General features: G+C 40.8%; 1 protein-coding gene across 8 annotated transcripts in view; it reads left to right on the top strand.

The window, feature by feature from the left end:
- The window catches only part of shld2 (shieldin complex subunit 2), a 115,942-nt gene that overhangs the window by 47,083 nt on the left and 57,135 nt on the right, over positions 1-11,724 (top strand). For 4 of the 8 annotated variants that reach the window (XM_063070724.1, XM_063070725.1, XM_063070723.1 and 1 more), the window contains one exon: positions 8,700-8,858. The gene's annotated coding sequence lies outside the window, so the exon portion shown is untranslated. Of the gene's footprint in view, positions 1-4,299; positions 4,669-8,699; positions 8,859-11,724 lie in introns of those variants that run through there. The other 4 variants (XR_010020879.1, XM_063070719.1, XM_063070726.1 and 1 more) reach the window with 3 other exon arrangements.

The raw sequence follows: 11,724 nt of genomic DNA, 5'->3' as shown, positions 1-11,724 counted from the left end.
CCAATGCCCTTGCAATTTTACATTACAATTTATATGTTAAACTTGGCCCAGGCTGATTTAAGTGCATAACCTTCGGATGTCTCTAACTATTTAATAGCCTGTGATAGACTTCAGTGTTGCAATGTAGCAAATTAAAACAGAAAGCACAAAGTCAGCAATTGTGTTCAGTGGGTTGGTCATTAAATTGCAATACTTGCAGTTTATGAAACATTTGACTCCTGCAGATTCTGATAAGATACCTTCACCAAATTAAACATTTACTTGTCTGAGATTTACAAAGATAAAAACAACTGGTATTAAATGCAGCAAGATCCTCGGAAATTTCAGAAAAGAGAAAGTGATTACAAGCAATAAAAATATGAAAGGAAGTGGAAAGGTTTGTCATTGAGGAGATATTTTTACTTAAGAAACTAGGAAAGGGGAAGAATTTGTTTGTCCTGACGTAGACACTGCCAAACTTTTTTTTTCATCCTCAGAGCTCAGTATTACAGTGGTGAACCCTTGTGAAAGTTTGTGAACCCTTGAGAATGTTCCGTATTTCTCTATAAATATGACCTAAAATGTGATCAGATCTTCACGCAAATCCTAAAACTAGATAAAGAGAACCCAATTAAATAAATAACACAAAAAACATTATACTTGTCCATTTAGTTATTGAGGAAAATTGATCCAATAAAGTATGTGAACCTTCCCTTTGCTTTCAGTAACTGGTGTGACCCCCCCCCCCCCCCCCGGCCCCTGTACAGCAATAACTTCAACCAAACTTCTCCAGTGACTGTTGATCGATCCCGCGCATCAGCTATGAGGAATTTTAGACCATTCCTCCATACAAACCTGATTCCGTTCATCAATATTTCTGGGGTACCTTTCTCTTCAGGTCATCCCACAGCATTTCAATTGGGTTAAGAGCTGGACTCTGACTTGGCCATTTCAAAACACAGATTTTCTTCTTTTTAAATCTTTCTGTTGTTGATTTACTCTTGTATTTTGGATCATTGTCTTGTTGCATCATCCAACTTCTACTAAGCTTCAGGTGACGGACTGCTACCCTGACATTCTCCTGTAAAATGCCTTGATACAATTTTGAATTCATTGTTCCCTCAGTGAATGCAAGCTGTCCAGGCCCTGAGGCAGCAAAGCAGCCCCAAACCATGAGGTTTTGGTGTTGGTGTGCAGTGTCCTTTTTCCTCCAAACATAGCAGTGTGCATTTCTGCCAAGAAGTTCGCCTTTTGTCTTTTCGGTCCACTTGTTCCAGAAACGTTATGGAACATCAAGGTGGTCTTTTGCAAACTTGAGATGTGAAGCATTTTTGTTTTGGGGAGCAGTGGTTTCCTCCATGATGTCCTTCCATGAATACCATACTTGTTCAGTGCTTTTCTTATAATGGAACACTCACAACACGCTGAAGGAACTCAGCAGGTCGGGCAGCATCCGTGGAAACGATGAGTCAACGTTGTGAGTGTTACTTTGATCCCAGCATCTGCAGATTATTTTGTGTTTCTTATAATGGACACATGAACAGAGACTTTAACAAGTTCTGGAGGTTTCTGCAGGTCTTTTGCTGTTATTCTTGGGTTCTTTTTCACCTCCTTAAGCAGTGCACATTGTGCTCGTGGTGTGATCTTTGCAGGACGCCTTCTCCTAGGGAGAGTAACAACAGTACTGAATTTCCTTCATTTGTGGACAGTTTCTCTTACTGTGGACTGGTGAACACCTAGGTCTTTAGAATTGCATTTGTACCCTTTTCCAGCCTCATGCATCTCAACAATTCTTCTAAGGTCCGCTGAAAGTTGTTTTGATCAAGACATGGTGCACATAAAAAGATCTTTCTTGTAAAGGGCAGACTCTGTCAGTAACCTGTCTGTCTGTATCTTGTTTTACGGCGGTTGGCATCCAGCTTAATGGTGCATTACCGCCACCCTCTGCTCCAAAATGTGCACTAGACATACATTCTAAATCCCTTCACCCAATCGCACACACACACACACATATATATACAAATCTACACTTCACCCTCCCATCTTTGACCATCCTAGTATCCTATTCCTGTTTATTCGTCATATTCTATAAAAAAAACCCCTGTACCCTTTCTGTCAGTAACCTGACTTTGTGTGTCTTTTTTATAGGGCGGGGCACCTCTACAATCCACACCTCCAATCTCATCTCATTGATTGGAACACCTGACTCCAAATAGCTTTTGTGGAAGATATTACCCCAGAGGTTCACATACTTTTTTGAATCTAGACTGTGATTGTTTAAATGGTGTACTCAGTAATGATGAGAAGAAGTACAATTGTTTGTGTGTTATTAGTTTAGGCAGATTGTGTTTGTCCAATATTGTGACTTAGGTGAAGATCAAACCACATTTTATGAGTGATTAATGCAAAACACCAGATAATATCAAAGGGTTCACAAGTTTTTCTTGCAACTGTATATCCCTTGATATTTGCAACAAATATTGAGTTAGACTGGAATGTAGGGGATTTGATGGAGAAGTTTGCTGATGTGATCAAAGTTCAAAAAATGAAAGCAGGATTTGGGCTGCTACAAGAATATACCAATGGACTGGCTATCTGGCCATAAAGATAGTCAGTGGAGCTCCATCTGGAAAACTAATAAGAAATGCATTTGGTTCCAATCAAAGTAAGGAATAAATGATTAAGTGATAGTATTGAAAATACAGAGGAACAGAGGAATTTTGAAATGGTTGTCCACAGACAACTGAAAGTACAATGCAAGTAGATACTGATTTTGAAGGCAAATGAGATACTTGTCTTCATTGGCCAAGATATTAGATAAGAGCAGAAAAATAATGTTAGAACTGTACTTGGGGTATTGTGTTCAGTTCTGGTTGCCTCTTTATAAGAAGGATATGGGAGCCTCAGGGAGGGTGCAGATGAGATTTACCAGGATGCTACCTGGATTAGAGAGTATGTCTTGCGTAGAAAGGTTGAGCAAGCTAGTGTTTTTCAGTTTGGAGCAAAGAAGGAATAGAGGCCACTTAGTAGAGGTGTAGAAGATTATAAGAGGCCTATCTAGAGTGGATACCCAGTGCCTTTTTCCCAAAGATGGCAATGTCTAATACTAGAGGACATCCTCTTCAGGGTTTAGGGCAGTGGTCCCCAACCACCGGGCCGCGAACCGGTATCAGGCCGCAAAGCATGTGCTACCGGGCTGCGAGGAAATGATATGATTCAGCTGCACCTTTCCTCATTCCCTGTCATCATGCACTGTCGAACTTGAACACCCCCCACCGGGTCGGCTGGTCCACAAGGATATTGTCAATATTAAACCGGTCCGCGGTGCAAAAAAGGTTGGGGACCCCTGGAATAGGGGAGATGTCAGAAGCAGATGTTTTACACCGAGAGTGGTAAGTGCAAGAATGAACTGCCGGTGGTGGTGGTAGAGGCTGATACAATAGGGACATAAAAGAGATTCTTTGATAGGCACATGTATGAAAGAAAAATGAAGGGTTACACTCAACTTCACTTGCCCACTTGAAATGTTCCCATAACCAATGGACTCACTTTCAAGGACTCTTCATCTCATGTTCTTGATATTTACTGCTTACTTTTTTAAAATATTTTCTCAGTTTGTTGTCTTCTGCACTCTGGTTGAACAGCCCAGTTGGGCAGTCTTTCATTGATTCTGTTATGGTTGTTATTCTATAGACCTATTGACTGTGCCCATCAGAAAATGAATCTCAAGATTGTGCATGGTAACATAAATGTACTTTGACAATTAAATTTACTTTGAACTTTGATGTAGGAGGGAAGGTTCAGACTGATTGTGGAGTAGGTTTACAATAAATACTAGAATATAAAATACAGTGTTTCAGCACAACATCACGGGTCAAAGAGCATGTACTATGTTACACTATTCTATGTTCTATGCTGTAAAACATGAGTTATGCCACAGCTGGAGGACTATATAGTTTAGAAATGAGATGACAGCAGGAGGATGAGTTCAGAGACAATACCAATAGGCTGGTCCTGGACTTATTTCATAATTTACTGGCATAATTTACATATTACTATTTAACTATTTATGGTTCTATTACTATTTATTATTTATGGAGCAACTGTAATGAAAACCAATTTCCCCCGGGATTAATAAAGTATGGCTATGACTATGACTACTAATACACAGGACTTAACCAAACTTGGGCAATGATAGTTATAATGAGATACTGACAAAGATAGGATTGTACTTCTTGGCAGAATAAAAGATTAACTGCTGTATATAAAATTATGCAAGGCCTAAGCAGATGATAGGAAGGACTTGGATCCTTGCACAACACTCGATGTTAATTAGTGTGAGGATAAGAGACTTGTTGGTGAAACAAATTCAGCAAGTTTTTGAAAGCTGCTGGAGGCAGAACCTCTCAACACATTTCAGAAGAACCTGGATGGCCAAGCCTATAGGATGGAACATCTTTTAATGGCCAAGAGGTGGAGAGAGGGAAGATTGCTGATGGCAGAATGGGGCAACTAGTTGTGCTACTGCCTCACAGCTAATGCAGTGTGAATCAATCCTGACCTCTGGTGTGGATTTGTATGTTCTCCCCAAGACTGCATGGTTTTCCACTGGGTACTCCGGTTTCTTCCAGATGGCAGGAAAGGATTGAAAATGTGAGGAACATAAATGGTCTTCTGTGATTTTCGTAGGTATGATGGTAATCCAGAGATCTAGGTGAACAATTAAGACAAGGTTGGACAGATTTTTGTATAGTCGGGGAAATTAAGGGTTATTGGGGAAAAGGCAAGTAGCTGGAGATGAGTCCATGGCCAGATCATCCAAGATCTTATTGAATGGTGGAGCAGGCTCAATGGGCCAGATAGCCTACTCCTGCTCCTATTTCTTATGTTCTTATGTAACCACGTTCAAATGCCACAACAGCAGCCCTAAAGTTTAAAATTGGTTTATTATGAGGAAGATTAAAAATGTATATATTAGGAATGATGACTACAAAATTGCTAGATCATCATAAATAATGAACCCAGTGTTTTGTTTTCCTTCAGGGAGGAAATGTGGCACGTTTTCCTATTCTGACCTATGTCTGACTTCAGTATTACCTGTGTTGTCTATCGGGTACCTGCTGAAGTGACCTAACAAGCTACTCAATTCAGAGACAATTAAAAAGAGGCAATAGATGTTGACTTTGTCAGTAAAACCTTGTCATGAAGATGAATAAGAAAGACAATACTATCCTATTGAGCATGGTAGTGAAGGGTAGAAATAGGTGTCACCAAACGGAAGCTTTAATGGAATATGTTTTTGATGTTCAGGACAGGATTGGGCCAAGAATGCACAGGAATGTTTTAGATGTTGGCATCCATGGACACACTCTGGTCTCTTGTTACCAGTTCCATATCTGCCCACTTACCCAGTCATGTCCAGTCTCAGTCACATTCCAGACCCAGGTCACCGTAGCTATGCACTCGATCGCTCTCCTGCAGTGATTCACTGACTTACTCATGCTCCTGACACATTTCTTGTTGCCAGGTGCATGGGGATCTTTTTCCTCGGTGCTTTCTGAGAGGAAGGGGAGGGGAGGGAACGTTGACTCAGACCATGAGAGGCCTGCGTCGGGCATTTTCATGCCTTACAAGGCGCAGATTGGAAGTCTGTGTGGGGCGCCACTCCTCGCACAGACACTAGAGCAATGTGTGATTAACTGCCTTGCTCAAGGACACAAACACGCTGCCACAGCTGAGGCTCGAACTAGCGACCTTCAGATCACTAGACGAACACCTTAACCACTTGGCCACGTGCCCAACACAAATGCTGAGAGAATGCAGTAAAACAAAAGCAAGCAAGCACAATGATTTCTCAGAGGCAATTGCAGCAGGCCGAGCCAATCTTTTGTGATGAAGTGACTCTTCCCAAACTAAGACTGCCTAGAATAGATGCTCCAAGAAACTGGTAGCATGCCACCAATGCTGTCTCTGCAAAATACTCCAAATCTCCTCAAAGGATAAGTAAACCTACATCAGTGTCCTATCTTAGTTCAAAATCCCTAGTATTGAGGCACCGTCCACAGTACTTGGGTAGGCTATGTCATTCAGTTGCCTGACACTAGATTCCTGCAACTGACATTCCATTATGAGCTTTGGCATACTTAACAATTGTCTGGAAGAGAAAAGAAAAGATTCAAGTATGTTTTCAATGCTTCGTTTAAATAATGTGACATTCTCACTGACTCCTAGGAGCCCAGACTCGAAGTGAAAAGGAGCGTTCAGCATGGCAGAGGAATCTTAAATAACAGGAGGAATGCATCATCTCATAGACTACCCACCCACCTGACCTATGAAGCACCTCCAGCACTATCTGTGGAAGAGTCTGTAATTCCCACATTGGTCTAATTGGCTACCTTGAAACCCACAAAAAATGAATGCAAGCAAGTCCCCCTGCTAAAGTTGATGTGCAAAACCAACATCATCTTCAATCCTACGTTGCATCCCCAATGCATGTCAATGTGCCTCATTCTTACCTGATAGCCCTATGAATGGACTTACAAGTGGCTGAGATTGAAAGTGATTCAAAGTGGGGAGTTGATATTTGATTTTATTTCCTTAGGTACATTACTATGTCCATTATTCGATAAGGGCACCAGTCTCCCAAAATGGACAGAATGTTCTGAATTCTGTAAATGGGAGGAGATTAGCAGGTGGACAGAGAAAATATGCATCAGTCAGAATTAGGTTCCATACCACTGACATAAAATATGCCATGAAATATGTTGTTTTTTGGCAGCAGTACAGTGCAAGATATGAAAAATTGCTATAAGTTACAAAACATAAAAAATAAATACCAGTCTCTGATCCATGCCTGCTGAAAGTAGAGAAGAAGTACTCAAATTGGCATAAAACAACCTCAACTATGCATCAACACACATAGAAGCCCAGGGTAACCAGCAGTAGAAGTGAAACACCTTGGAAACTTTCCATACATCAGATACTTACCCCATCTGTGGGAGAGTACCAGTATATATACGGCCTCATTCCAGTCACCTCAGAACCCAGAACACCAGGGTGGAAACAAATCATCTGTGATCCTGAGAAGACGGAGTTTGATATTAGCCAGACCGGAACCAAACTCAGGATTTTCTCGTAAATTTAATCTAGATGCTACCTTCATTATAACGTTTAGAACAAGCTTGTGAGAAAAAAAAATAAAACTCCATGTATCATGCTCCAAAATAGAACTTACCTGAAAAGTTGTTAACATAATGAAGTTTTGTATAATTCATCATAAAAGCTATTTTGTCTTTACATATGTAACTAGATTCGGAATGAGTGTTTGGCTAAAATTAGAATCTGTTTGCAAAAGTAAACTGATAAACAGTAAATTCTTCCATTTCTTTCCGTCAGCACCATGCGAAATCTTGACTTATTTGTCATGAACTTCCTCATTTGAGGCAATTATAAAAGTATGATGCTAGATTTGCTTTATTAATGTTTATTAAAATGCCCCACATATAAGGAAGCCTGCTGGAGGCACTCAGTGGGAGTGGATTGGAAATGTTGACATTTCAGGTTGAAACCCTGCATCAGGACTGAGAGTGGAGATGGGAAATGGTCAGTATATAATTGGTGGGGTGGAGGGTTGATGGTGGGACAGAAGCCAGACGTGATTGGTGGACTAGGGAGAAGACTAAAGGAATATCCTCTAGCCTCTAGCTCATCATTCCCCCACCTCCCCTTCCCCCTTCATCTCCCTTCTCCACTCTTAATCCTAACGCAGGTTTTCAACCCTAGACGTCAACCATTCCTTTCCCTCATCCCCCCAATCTGAGCTTCTCCAGCAGATTGTCTATGGCTCTGGATTTCGGCACCTGCAGTCTCCTGTAACCCCACATATATAAAACCTGCTTTCAATTATATACGTTGAATGGTATCTTAAGACGGTCAAATACATTCTCTGTCTAAGCATTTATAAACAGTGTTTTGTTTTGTTAAATGAGTTTTTCTCCTTTAATCAGTAAACAATCTTCTTCCCTTAGGCTTGAGAGAGTAATCTATGCAACATTATCAAACTCAGGCCAGATGTTGCTGATAGACCTGGTAACGATTCCGGCTGTCCAATTTCTAGTCTTTGTGCTGAATACAGTGCCAGAACAAATTACTTTTATAATGCTTTGTGTCACGAATGAGGAGCAGAAGTGGGGATTAGATTATGCACTAAGGAGATTTGACCAGAAACAAATTTTTCAAGTGCAATCAAAGCAACTTCATTTAACAAAGGGTCAAATTTTAGAGTCTGGGGCTCAGCAGTAAATCTGGGACATTGAATTGATTTATGCAGCCTGTGATTTCTTGTGCTGAGTTAACTGATGTCAGCTTAGCAAAGTTAGCAATACAGTTAGTCAGTCTCATTGTTTCCAAGATAGGAATGGGAATGCATCAAGACAACTGCTGCTTTCTCATCAGTGAAACTGTGAAGCTTGGGTTCCCAGCCTGGGTCCCACGGACCCCTTGCTTTGCTCCAAGGCATAAAAAAGTTGGGAACCCCTGCTCGGGAGTATGTATGTGAATGTCCCGTATTGACAGGCAGTAAAGACCTTTCATGAAAAATAAGCTTATTTATGCACTTGGCCTTAGCTTGCTCTTGAAAGTTAGGAACTTGGATGAGTTTTCAGTGAGCTGGTGCACATGGAAGAAGTTTTATGAACTCATTAATTTTCCCTCACGCATAGGTCTCGCATTCATATTGGAATCAATTGGAGAGTGTCAATAAATCTACTCCTGGTACGTGGTACAAGAACCTGGGTTCATTGCTGACTTTGGATGTTGTGTGTGTACATGTCCTCTCTCTTCACTGTGAAGACTTCCTCCCCCATCCCAAAAATGTGCTGGTAAGTTAATTTACAACTTTAAATTACTTGTTAGTGTAGATAAAAGAATAATAATAAGGGACTTCATGGACATGTGAGAGAAAATAGGTTGCTTGGAAATAAAAGAGGGAAAGAGCCCAACAGGATTGCTTTGCTGAGAGCCACTATAAACCTAAGGTGCTGAGTATCCTCCCGTGTCAAAATGAGTAAATGTGATGTGACCTGTATCTTCATAATCACAAGTTGATTACTACTGACATACTGACATTATGCACACTGACATACTTACTAGTTGAGGTGTTAACAAAAATGTAAAAGCAATTAGTTGATCTATAAAATAAAGTTTGTCTTGTATGATGTGGAAGCTTCAGTATTGACTTGGAGGGTAACTATTTTATGTTTAAGGTAAAAATAATTCTAAAGTAAATGTATTGCCTGATCTGTACTATGCTAGCTGATCCAGGAAATGAATTGCTATTCATTGTGAATTTTTTTTTTGAGAATTGGATGTCATCACAAGGCCAACAGTTATTTCCCATCCCCAATATGTTAGGGAAATGCAAACTGAGTGGTTTTAACATTCCACGTGGCTGCCCTATGTTATTGATGGAAGATGTTCACTGGCAGGTGCCAGTCAGAAATGAAGTTGGGCTCGGTAGTGATTCTCTTTTGGCCTTTGACAAATTTGCTGGCCTTAGTCCTCCATCAGTCAGTTTCATATCACAATCCACTGACCAATTCTGGCATTGCTAATGCCACATAGGAAAAGTAAGTTGAAAAATATGAAAATAAATTATTGGGAGTCTTGTATTGTAACAAAGCTGAACTGCAAGAGACTCAAAAACCAGTTCCTAGAAACCCGTCAGCTTTTTTTTATCCTCAGTGCTAGGACCTTCCTGATGCTGCTTTAAAAGCTCTTAAGCAGAAACATAGAAATTCATTGATGCCAGAACAATGCTGGCAAGCTTCCATGTGTAAAGCTGCTTTATTCTGATAAAAATTAGGAGTAAGTGGAATTTTCAACACTGGGGACATGTTTCCTCCCAGTTCTGACCTCTGGAAAGGTTAGCGCAAAATACAACCAGGATTGCTTTGGGTGCTCGGCAATGGTAGCAAGGAGCAACTGTATGTGAGGAAAAAAACTGGAATGAGGGTGGCAGAGTTCTTCTAGTGAGGTAGAGGAACCTGCACTGGTTTCTGGAAAAAAATGCAAACAGAAATTAGCTTTCTTGTGCAAAGGATATTTGTAACAGGAAGGTGTCAGGGAGGAGACTATAAGGCAATGCATGCCCTCTGTGAATCTTAGCAATGTACCTAAATGCAGACATCCCACCTCTCCTGGAAGTTCCGGGAGTCTCCCGCATATTGATAGCAGCTCCCTGATGCCCGGAAATTATATACAATATCCCGGAAATCGATTTTTTGAGAGGGAGAGGGAGAGGGAACATCCTGATTGATCTCTCTTTGTGCTAAGTAAACCTATCAATTTTCTCTGTGAGCGGGCTTTACAGTCGACCTCAAAAATAATGACAGTGTTGCTCGCTGCACTGTTTGCAACAGTGAATTTTCTATTGCCTATGGTGGGTTAAAATGTAAACGACATGTTGAGGTGAGTTTAACAGGTGTCATTCATTCATTAGCATAGCTAACGTTATTTAAACTAGCTGGCTAGCTGCCAAGGAGCTACTCTATTGATGTCCTACTTGATGAGGCCAAACTCCCTGTAGACTTGCTTAAAGTTGTAATAGAATAAACATGATAATGTCACATTTTCTGCATATACCCAACTTGGTTTACAGATTAAGCAAAATCACTGAACAAAGTATTACATACACCCTTGGAGGTGGGTGGGGGGTTGCTACCTCCCTGAAGTTTTTGCAGGGTGGGATGTCTGGAAATGCCTCTTCTAGTTTTGCCTCACCTTTTTTTTGCTCTCTTTTGCACTACTTATTTCATTTATATTAAATACAATTTATATTATATTCAATAAAATACTTAAATCAAAAATTGCTGCTTTAAAACAACAAATTCACAATTTATGCCAGTTATATTAAACCTGCTTCTGATTGCAAGATGCAGAAGTAACATGGATAGTAATCAAAGGATCTGCTTTTTTTTACAAATGTGATGTATCTTAGCAGATGAAGACCGCAGGGGTCTTGAGACAAGACTTTGAGAGTTGTGCAGGGTCGTGGATCTCATTGAAACCTACCAAATGGTGAAAGGACTAGATAGGGTGGATGTGGAGAAGATGATTCCTGTGGTGGCGGTATCCAGAACTAGAGGGCATAGCCTCAAAATTGAGGGGTGACCTTTTAGAACAGAGGTAAGGAGGAATTTTTTTTTAGCCAGAGAGTAGTGAATCTGTGGAATGCTCTGCCACAAACTACAGCGGAGGCCAAGTCCATGAGTATGTTTAAGGCGGAAGTAGATTGTTTTCTGATCGGTCAGGGCATCAAAGGATATGGTGAGAAGGCAGGTGTATGCGGTTGAGTGGGATCTGGGATCAGCCATGATGGAATGTGGAGCAGACTCGATGGGCTGAATGGCCTAATTCTACTCCTATGTTTTATGTATACTCAAAGTTCACAAAATGTGAGTGAGGGCTTCTTGGTGTGAGGAACTCAACAAGTCAGGCAACTTCTGTGGAGGGAATAATCATTGACTGTTTATTCACTTCCATAGTCGCTACCTGGCCTGCTGAGTGCCTCTTGTCTGTGTTTCTCATGATTTCAGACATCTGCAGAATCTCTTGTAATTATACCTGGTGTGAGGAGAGCCGATGTAGGCCTTGCTGCCTCCTTGTGTAATCTGCTGGAGAATGTTGTAGCTTGTATCTCTTTTGCCAGATATCTGGTAATGGGCAGCTACTCATTGATCACAGCTC

This window comes from Mobula hypostoma, chromosome 18 (assembly GCF_963921235.1).
Source record: "Mobula hypostoma chromosome 18, sMobHyp1.1, whole genome shotgun sequence".
Taxonomy (NCBI): Eukaryota; Metazoa; Chordata; class Chondrichthyes; order Myliobatiformes; family Myliobatidae; genus Mobula; species Mobula hypostoma.
The sequence above is the reverse complement of the archived record's forward strand: the minus strand, read 5'-3'. Positions and strand labels throughout refer to the sequence as shown.